The sequence below is a fragment of the Cyprinus carpio genome, chromosome A22, assembly GCF_018340385.1.
Source record: "Cyprinus carpio isolate SPL01 chromosome A22, ASM1834038v1, whole genome shotgun sequence".
In the NCBI taxonomy this organism is placed as follows: domain Eukaryota; kingdom Metazoa; phylum Chordata; class Actinopteri; order Cypriniformes; family Cyprinidae; genus Cyprinus; species Cyprinus carpio.
In genome coordinates this window covers 3,272,399-3,281,273 of record NC_056593.1, presented here as the reverse complement: position 1 = coordinate 3,281,273, position 8,875 = coordinate 3,272,399, and positions in this window count along the sequence as shown.

The window sequence follows — 8,875 nt, the reverse complement described above, 5'->3', positions numbered from 1 at the left end:
CCATTTCTGTTTATTCTCTGATGTTTTCAGTTCGTCTGCCTGTTCCTGTCATCAGCAGTAACTCTTCACAATGTTCATCATCATCATCATCATCACAGCAGAATTGTTCACTGGTGTGTTCAGTGGTGAATGTTAGTCATGTGACTCTCTCCTGGTACAAAGGAAACAGTTTATTGTCCAGCATCAGTGTGTCTGATCTCAGCATCAGTCTCTCTCTACCTCTGGAGGTGGAATATCAGGATAACAACACCTACAGCTGTTTGCTCAACAATCCCATCAGCAACCAGACTCAACATCTGGACATCAGTCAACTCTGTCACACATGTGCAGGTACAGCAGCGCTGACAGAAATGTTGATTTGAACTCTCAGTTATACAGTGCTATTTTTTGATATTGTTTGTTGAAAATCAGACCAACAGATTCAGTAACACTAATGGCTCTTTTTGTCCATTACAGATCAGGGACTACCTTTATTTTACATAGTGCTGATTTCTGCTGCTGGATTTCTGTTGATTGTAGCTGCAATAGTGATCTTCTGCATCTGGAAGAAAATTTAGAAAAAAACAGGTCAGAAAAGCAAGAATTAATGCCTATGTTGAAAAATATTTATCTCCAAGGCATACACTATTCAATACAATATTGAAAGTTTTAACATGACTTTGATTATTGTTAATGCAGTCGTGATGCAGGAGATGTACACAACTGATTTAAAACCAAAAACCCCGAAAAAAGGTAAGATCATTCATGACTGTTGCAGTCAGTTAGTCTGACTGAAGCTTGTGTGTTTTGTGTGTAATATGACAGTCAGTTAGTTAACAGATGTGGGTGGTCTGCCAAGATCATTATTACCTTCAGTAGGGATTGTACGTTTTTCATGCTATTTACTGTATGCACCTCAGTGTAAATACTAACATACAGTAAATTCATTTGCGCAAAGCAAAAAACTTATTAACAGACATAAAAATATTGTTTCCTCCAAATAATAAAAATATTGATTGATAAATTATCATTATATTTAATTATTAGTTCATCCAAAATAAAAAAGGTACAATTACAAACCGCATGAGTTTCTTTTAGGCAGTAACGTCAGCCTCACTCACCTCATTCACTTTCATTGCATCTATTCAGACAAACAATTCAAGTGAATTATACAGTAACTGTCAGTCCCTACTTTCTGTGTTCCACCACCTTTTATGTTTCCCCAGGAGGAAAGCAAGTTGATCTCCATCGCGAGCTAGACTTCGGTGTTTGCAGAGGTTGGGGAGACTCTTGCCATAAGATGCTCGTCCGTTTTTAATTGTGCTTTTTATTAATTTACCACCGAAAAACAGTTTTTGATGTTTGTGTATTACTCCAGATGGTGGAATGATCGGTCATGCCCACGTACACACTTCAGCTTAATATGGGGGGAAAATAGCACATCCAAAATGCTTACAATATGTGGACATGGCAACTCTTGGCGCTTGGCGAAGCAACTTTACAAGCATAAACAAAATCAGCTGACCCAGACATGAGCTGTCTACATAGAAAAAACAATGGAAAAAGTAATACAGTGGGACAAAAAAATAAAATAAATAAAAAATAAAAAAAACTCTTAAAGGGGTCATATGATTCAATTTCAATTTTTCCTTATTCTTTGAAATGTTACAAGCTCTTGGTGCATGAAGAAGATCTGTAAAGTTGCAAAGACTAAAGTTTCAAATCCAAAGAGATATTCTTTATCAAGGTTAAGACTCTGCTACGCCCCCCTAAAACGGCTCGTTCTAACACACCCCCACATCTCTATGTCACTATGTGGAAATATTTGCATAACGTAGGGCTGTGCAAAAAAATCGAATACAATTTTCATGTGCATGTCTTCAGTAAAGGCGCTCCTGTGATTAGTAGTATATCTCCAGCACGTGCGTTAAGATCAGGGTTGCCAGGTTTTCACAACAAAATCCTGCCCGTTGCTTCTCAAAACTAGTCCAAAACTAGCCCAATCGCGTTTCCAGGAGGTTCCCTGATGAAAATTGCATCCCGGGGTTAAAATAGAATTTTTTTTTGGCAGGGTTGCCTAGGTAATATTCACATTTTAGGCGCTAAATATCACGTTATTGGTATTGGGGTTCGCTTCAACCCGTGAACATGAAAAACAACCACAGACTTGGCAACACTGGTTGGCATTTACTACACAGAGCCGTAATTCACTGACAAGCTACACAAAATCGATTTTAAAATCGCAGGCGATTCTTTGTCGATTTTGAAAGCGATTTTGTGTAGCTTGTCGGTGGACTACGGCTCTGTGTAGTTAATGGCGCTCCACCTGAACCAGTGTTGCCAAGTCTGCGGTTGTTTTTTCATGTCCGCGGGGGTTGAAGCGACCCCAATACCAACAACGTGATATTTAGCCCCTAAAATTAGAATTTTACCAAGGCAACCATGCCAAAAAACGTATATTTTAACCCCGCGATGCGCATTTATCTGGAAACCTCCTGGAAATGCGATTGGGCTAGTTTTGGACTAGTTTTGAGAAGCAACTGGGCAGGATTTGTTGTGAAAACCTGGCAACCCTGATCTTAACGCAAGTGCTGGAGATATACTACTAATCACAGAAGCGCCTTTACTGAAGAGATGCGCATGAAAATCGTATTCGATTTTTTGCACAGCCCTAGCATAACGCCGCCCAAATGTTCACGCAAAGAAAGAAGGCGTGGTTTCATGTCAGGGAGATGCTGTGTGTATCTAGACGAAAGTCAAAGCACTTTATTTGGCCTTCCGATAGTAGATGCATTTAGGAATCTTTAAGATTACTTACAGCGGAACAGCAACGCATTTTTATGGATGACCATTTCGCTATTAACTGCTCAAATGCAGAGTTTTGTGTGTGTATGTTTGTGTGTGCATGTGTGTTTGTGTGTGTGTGTGTGTGAGAGAGAGAGAGAGAGAGAGAGAGAGATGAGAGAGAGGAGAGAGAGAGAGAGAGAGAGAGAGAGAGAGAGAGAGAGAGAGACGACGGTCACACAGTGGAGTCAGCTGTCTTAACCGTCCGTGACTTGTGTACTGCAAACACATACGTCTGTCTGTCACGCGACTCTGTTCCCCTCTCAGGCTTGAACTGATGGTAAAACTAAGGACATTATTAACTGTCTTTACATTTAGTTTGAAAGATGAAGCTCGCGATTATGGAAAGGGGCGTTACATTTCCGACGAGTGCTTGCAGTGTTTGGCCAATCACAACGCACTGGGTCAGTTGGCCAATCAGAGCAGACTGCGCTTGTCGGAAGGAGGGACTTTGTAGAAAAGGAGCGTTTGAGAGAGGCGGGGCTTAGAGGACCTACAATAATGTACAGTATTGTAATGAATTCAGCCCTCACTAGGGGCCACTAGTAAGCTTTCTTATTGCAGATTAACACTTATTCTGCCACCACCTTTAATTCTAACCCGGTCTGAATATCCTGATTACATACACTGGTCATATTATTTCATTAAACCGTGAAACACATTTAAAAGAGAACCCAAGTACTCATTCCAAATTCCCAGCAAAACAATAAATAGTGTGGAATCTCATGCAAAGCACACTTAATTAGAAACTCCAAGCCTAAATCACATGCCCTATGTGTAATAACCAGCACAGACAATCAGTGGTGGACAAAAAACACAAATTAAGTAAAAGTACAGATACGATTTTCTGATCTTCACCATTAAGAAAAAACGTGTTTTAAAGTGTGCTGTTTTGCAGAACATCACAGTTATATATGACATGAGAATAAGGCCTGAAGTTAGGAAGAACATTTTAGGGAAAATATAATTATATTTTCATAATGTTTTTTTTTCTTCTCAAAAGGAAGAACATTTTACCCCAGGCCCAAATACTCCCAGAGGGCATCATAATGTTTTTTTTTATTTACTGTAGTTAACATGTTCTGAACATCACAGCCTTTCTTTTCCCCAGATGTAATCTATCTAGATGGTTGAATAAATATAATTGGGCTATATATCTAAAAATAACCTCAACTTAGCACCAGCAAGCTTGTTAGCTAGACAGTTAGCATCAGTTAACAATATTTACTTATTATTTATATCTGTCTAACTCAGAACAGAGGTCACATAGGGCTAAATGCGTAGCATTTTAATAAAACTGTTATGGCAGCGGAGAATTTGAACGTGCATATTATTTTATTTTATCTGAGTTTATTTTAATGTTTCGTTTTTTTGACCTAAAACATAGCGACACCGATTGATGTGTCTGCATTCAAGCATTTCAGTGGGCTTAAATAGATCACTGTTTACAGCAGATTTAGTTCACAAACAACTGACAGTTTTGACCTAAATATGATTTGCAGGTCTTGATTTTTTTGATTTGCAATCCTAAAATTCGACATTAGTAACTTACAGCAGCATCAGTCGCGCGCACGCTCACAAGATCTCCCGGTTCTTATTTGTGAATTCAGTTCACTAGAGACTCGCACTAAACGGTTCATTTGAATCAGTTAGTTGTTAACTCGAGAACAGCTGCAATCGGATCATTCCAATTCGTGAATGAATCGTTTGGTGCGATTTGCGAACCGATTTAAAAGGTTCATTGAAAAGAATCAGTTCGTGGTTAATGCATCAAACACCGCTTTCTTTGTGTCGGAGCACGTGATATATTATAAGGAGTAACGATTTATGTTTTATGAAATGTAGTGAAGTAAAAAGTACGATCTTATGCTTTGTAATGTAGAAGTAAAAGTTACTAAAAATAAAACTACTCCAGTAAAGTACGGATACTTGAAACATGTACTTAAGTACAGTAACGAAGTAAAGCTACTCCGTTACTGTCCACAACTGCAGACAGTCAACATACAATTCGGGAGGACAGTAATCACCACTGGCTGAGCCCAACAACTACAACACACATACATCTTATATAATAATAAATCATTTCGGACTTCCCTGTCCACGTCCAGCGACACCCTGCCGTCACTATGAGGACTCCACCTTCCCCTGCGCAGCAATGCTGAGAAAGTCTCTTTCAAACAGCCTGCCAAGTCCACCTACCTCCAGGCCAATAAGTGGGAGCCCGGTTTTCTTCACGCCGGTGGTGCTAGCCAACCACGAACCCCACGGATCCCCTTCTTTTTTGAACCAGCAGGTTTAAAACACAGCGTCTCAATCTCTTTCACAGTTAATTATCAGGCAACAGAGCGTCCTCACCTTTCACCTCCCCCGCATTTAAAAGCGTCCCAAAACTGTTCTTTGTCCACAGGTGTGCTCGAAGACATCACTCCTTCCGTGTTTGTCCGTGGCAGTGACGTCACGCACCATCAATCGAATCATAATCATTACAGTATTTAATGTATAATATTTTTTTAAAATTTTGGAATGTTAATGTTTTTTGTTTATTCAAATACACAAAATAATGATCTTTAAAAAAGCATCATATGACCCTTTAAGGTTGGCTTGAAACAAAAAATAACAAATATATTATGGTTGCATGCACGCCTTCTCGGGAGTCTGGATGAAATGGGTGGAGTTTTTTTTTGTTTTTTTTTTGTTTGTTTTTTGTAATGCCTGGAGCTTGACCTGTCTAGCAACACCCAGAACGTGTTTCCAGCTAGGAGGACCTGTACTTCAAGCTCCACCCATTAGTTCTGCAGTGAGCAGCCTCTATAGGCTGGGCTCAAGTTAATATTCTCTCTGAGTGATTTTGAAGCTATATATAAAAATATAATAAAAAAAAAGAAGGAGTTTTAACTGTTGCATCAGCAGGTTCCTGACTGAGTTTGTGTTTCCTTTCAGAATCCAAAGGCGCCTGTGTATGGAAATATCATCTTAAAACAATCAGTGATGATCAAATATTAGAGCTCACATGGATCCCTGATTAACACCTCTCCACATTTATTCTGTGCCAAGAAGGTTTTTTTTTTTTTTTTTTAATCTATCTCTGTTTTGTTGCCCACTGTATCATTCTGAAGATTTCATTCTAATTGTTTTTTTTTTTTCTGTTAAGCATTCTTTCTTTTTTTTATGGCTGAAATGTTGTTGCTGTTGCTTCTCTGTTTTAATTTAATTTTGTGGTTCATGAATAGCACAACATCCATAAACTCAAAATGTACTACTTTTCAACCCACATGGAAATTTACTAACTTCATTAAAATCGATCCCACCCTTCACTGTGCTCTGCCTCTGTCCACTGTCTACTTCTGGTTTAAATACATTTGAAACTGAATTTAGATTGGTTCGCAGTGTACAGAATATCACCACACAGTATGCTCTGCTGGATATTTTGGCAAATTCAGAATCATTTGTTTCGATCCAGTGATTCGGAGCAGGTACAAAAACATCAATTTTTTATTTTTTTTTTTATTATTTTTATTATTATTAATAATAATAATAATAATAATAATAATAATAATTATTATTATTATTATTATTATTATTATTTTACAAAAAATTGTTTACTATATCTGTTTACTACAACAGATACTGTATACAGGAATGGATAATTCAAAAAAGATACAATAATATACCAGATAAGTCTAAAAATAAAAAAGGAAATAATACAAAATAAAAATAAAAAAAAAAAGAAAGACAAGAAAAGCTAAAAAAACAAAAATGTAACAGCAATCAAATGTTTCTTCCTTTTCTTACAGACAGATTCAAGAACCAAAGAACTTTGTGATGTATGGCAAGAGCGTTATATGCAAAGAATCTCTCCATAAAATTTAGCAATGTATTATTATCATTATTTTTATTATTTTGTTATTGACTAATGTTAAAGATTTTTTTTTCCAGTGTCTCAATTTCTGTTAAGGAACACATCACAATTAGGTAGATGTTTTGCACATTTTTATTAGTGGATTAGGTTGCACATTTTGCTTCTGTGTGTGTAACATATAGTATAATTTTGAGGGGACAGCATATCATTAACGTTTCTTGGGTCAAGTAAAAAAGAACTAACATCAGACCAAAACTGTAAAGACAAATTACAGGTATGCCTATTAAAACAAGCGTATCTACCGTCAAGTGATTTCAGCAATCTTCGAAATGAGTTTTGAAATGATTTGAAATGTCAATGGTTATCTATGATATCTATGAACCAATGATGCTTGATTTTGTTATATATATATATATATATATATATATTATATATATATATATATATATATATATATATATATATATATATATATATATATATACCTGATTTCGAATCTGACACACTTGTTATCTAACAAAAATGAAGAGCTGCAAAGTCTCTTATTGGTCTGAAAATGAACAAAAACAAGCCCTGTGATTTAAACAAATACCACATATTATAAAGACAGTTAATATTTAATCACATTAGATTCTTTGTTAAATGCATTTAATAGAATACAGCTTCAATAGCATTTATATTTGGATTGTAAAGGGTGTTGTTTTGCATCTTTGGACTGCATTTTCTCAGTATTTTCACTGTTCTTCCAGCAGGGGACACCAGCGTGTGGTGTTTCGAGCGATTCGAACAGTAAATCACTTTAAGAAGTAATTATTTCAATTGAGTTTCGAAAAGCTTCGTTTGTTTCCCATCAACAGTTTGCAAACTGTATGGGACAGGAGAGAATGAGCCCACATGGGGCTCTGGCTGTGCTGTGCTTCTTTGGCTGTTTCTATTGCTGCGCTTCCTGCAGGATCAGTGGATGGAGTGATATTTGATAACCAGGAAATAGGGAGGAGCAGTATGTAAATAACACCTGACAGAGCAGCAGAGGACAATGGAACAATAGAGAGGGAGACAGAAATCGCTGAGATTTCTGAGAGCTTGTAAAAAACAAACCCAAACTGCCACACGATCACCACATAACAGTCGTTCACAGGATGCAACCACCATAACAAAGATGGCACTGAAAGCAGTCCATCAGTGTTGAAATCATTTATAACTCAATATTACAACTCAGTAATAACTTTAATATTGGTTATTTTTGTGCATTATCAGTTATTTCTGATAATGCACAAAAATATTTTCGAGACACAAATATTCTATCAGTTATAAATTAATCATGTTTTTAATAATATTTAATAATATTTAAAAATAGTGTTTCTGTTTACTTCAAGACACTTTTCCTCTTGGCTGATGTAGAGGTAAATGTCTAAAAATATTCTTCCCAGAGTACAAAGCACACAATATTTGCCATGTTAAAAACAGCTTATTAAAATAAAAGATATATAATAATAATAAATAAATAAAACTTTAGCATTATGAAAACTACAACATTCATGTCCACTTCTTGTTGTTTCATAGTAAAAGCTGTGCAGTACAAGCTTTTGAGAGGAGTTTTGCATATTAGCTTTGACACTTAAATGACTTTTTTTAGAAAATATTTACGTGACAAATAAAAGTCATAAGTCTCTGAGGCTGTTTACATAGTTACAATGAGAACCAGACAAAAAGACAAATCCAAACATATAAGAACAAGAGTGCTTCCAAAAGAAAGAACCAAGCAGAGCGTAAGAGTATTTAAGTGAAGGCAATCATCTTCATCAAACAGTGATGATATTCTTATAATCAATCACAGTCAAAAATCACTACTAAACATACTTCATGAATAAAACTGAAAGAGGCAAGAGATGGAAAAACATAGACATCTGCACACATGCCAACAAATAAAATCAATGAATGAATCAGCACCTCATAAAATGTTCACAATTGTTCACAATTCAAGTTTATTTGTATAGCGCTTTTCACGAACACAACTATCAAAATAGATAAAAATTGCGTTTGGATGCACGGCCATGATGTGAGGTCAGTAACACGGTCACCACCAGTTAAACCGCTTCACGATGCCATTGAAGTGTCTTTTTGTTTAATTTGTTATTGTGTTTTTTTATTTTGCCTCATTTCTGCCAGACTGTGAAATGGAGAAACACACTG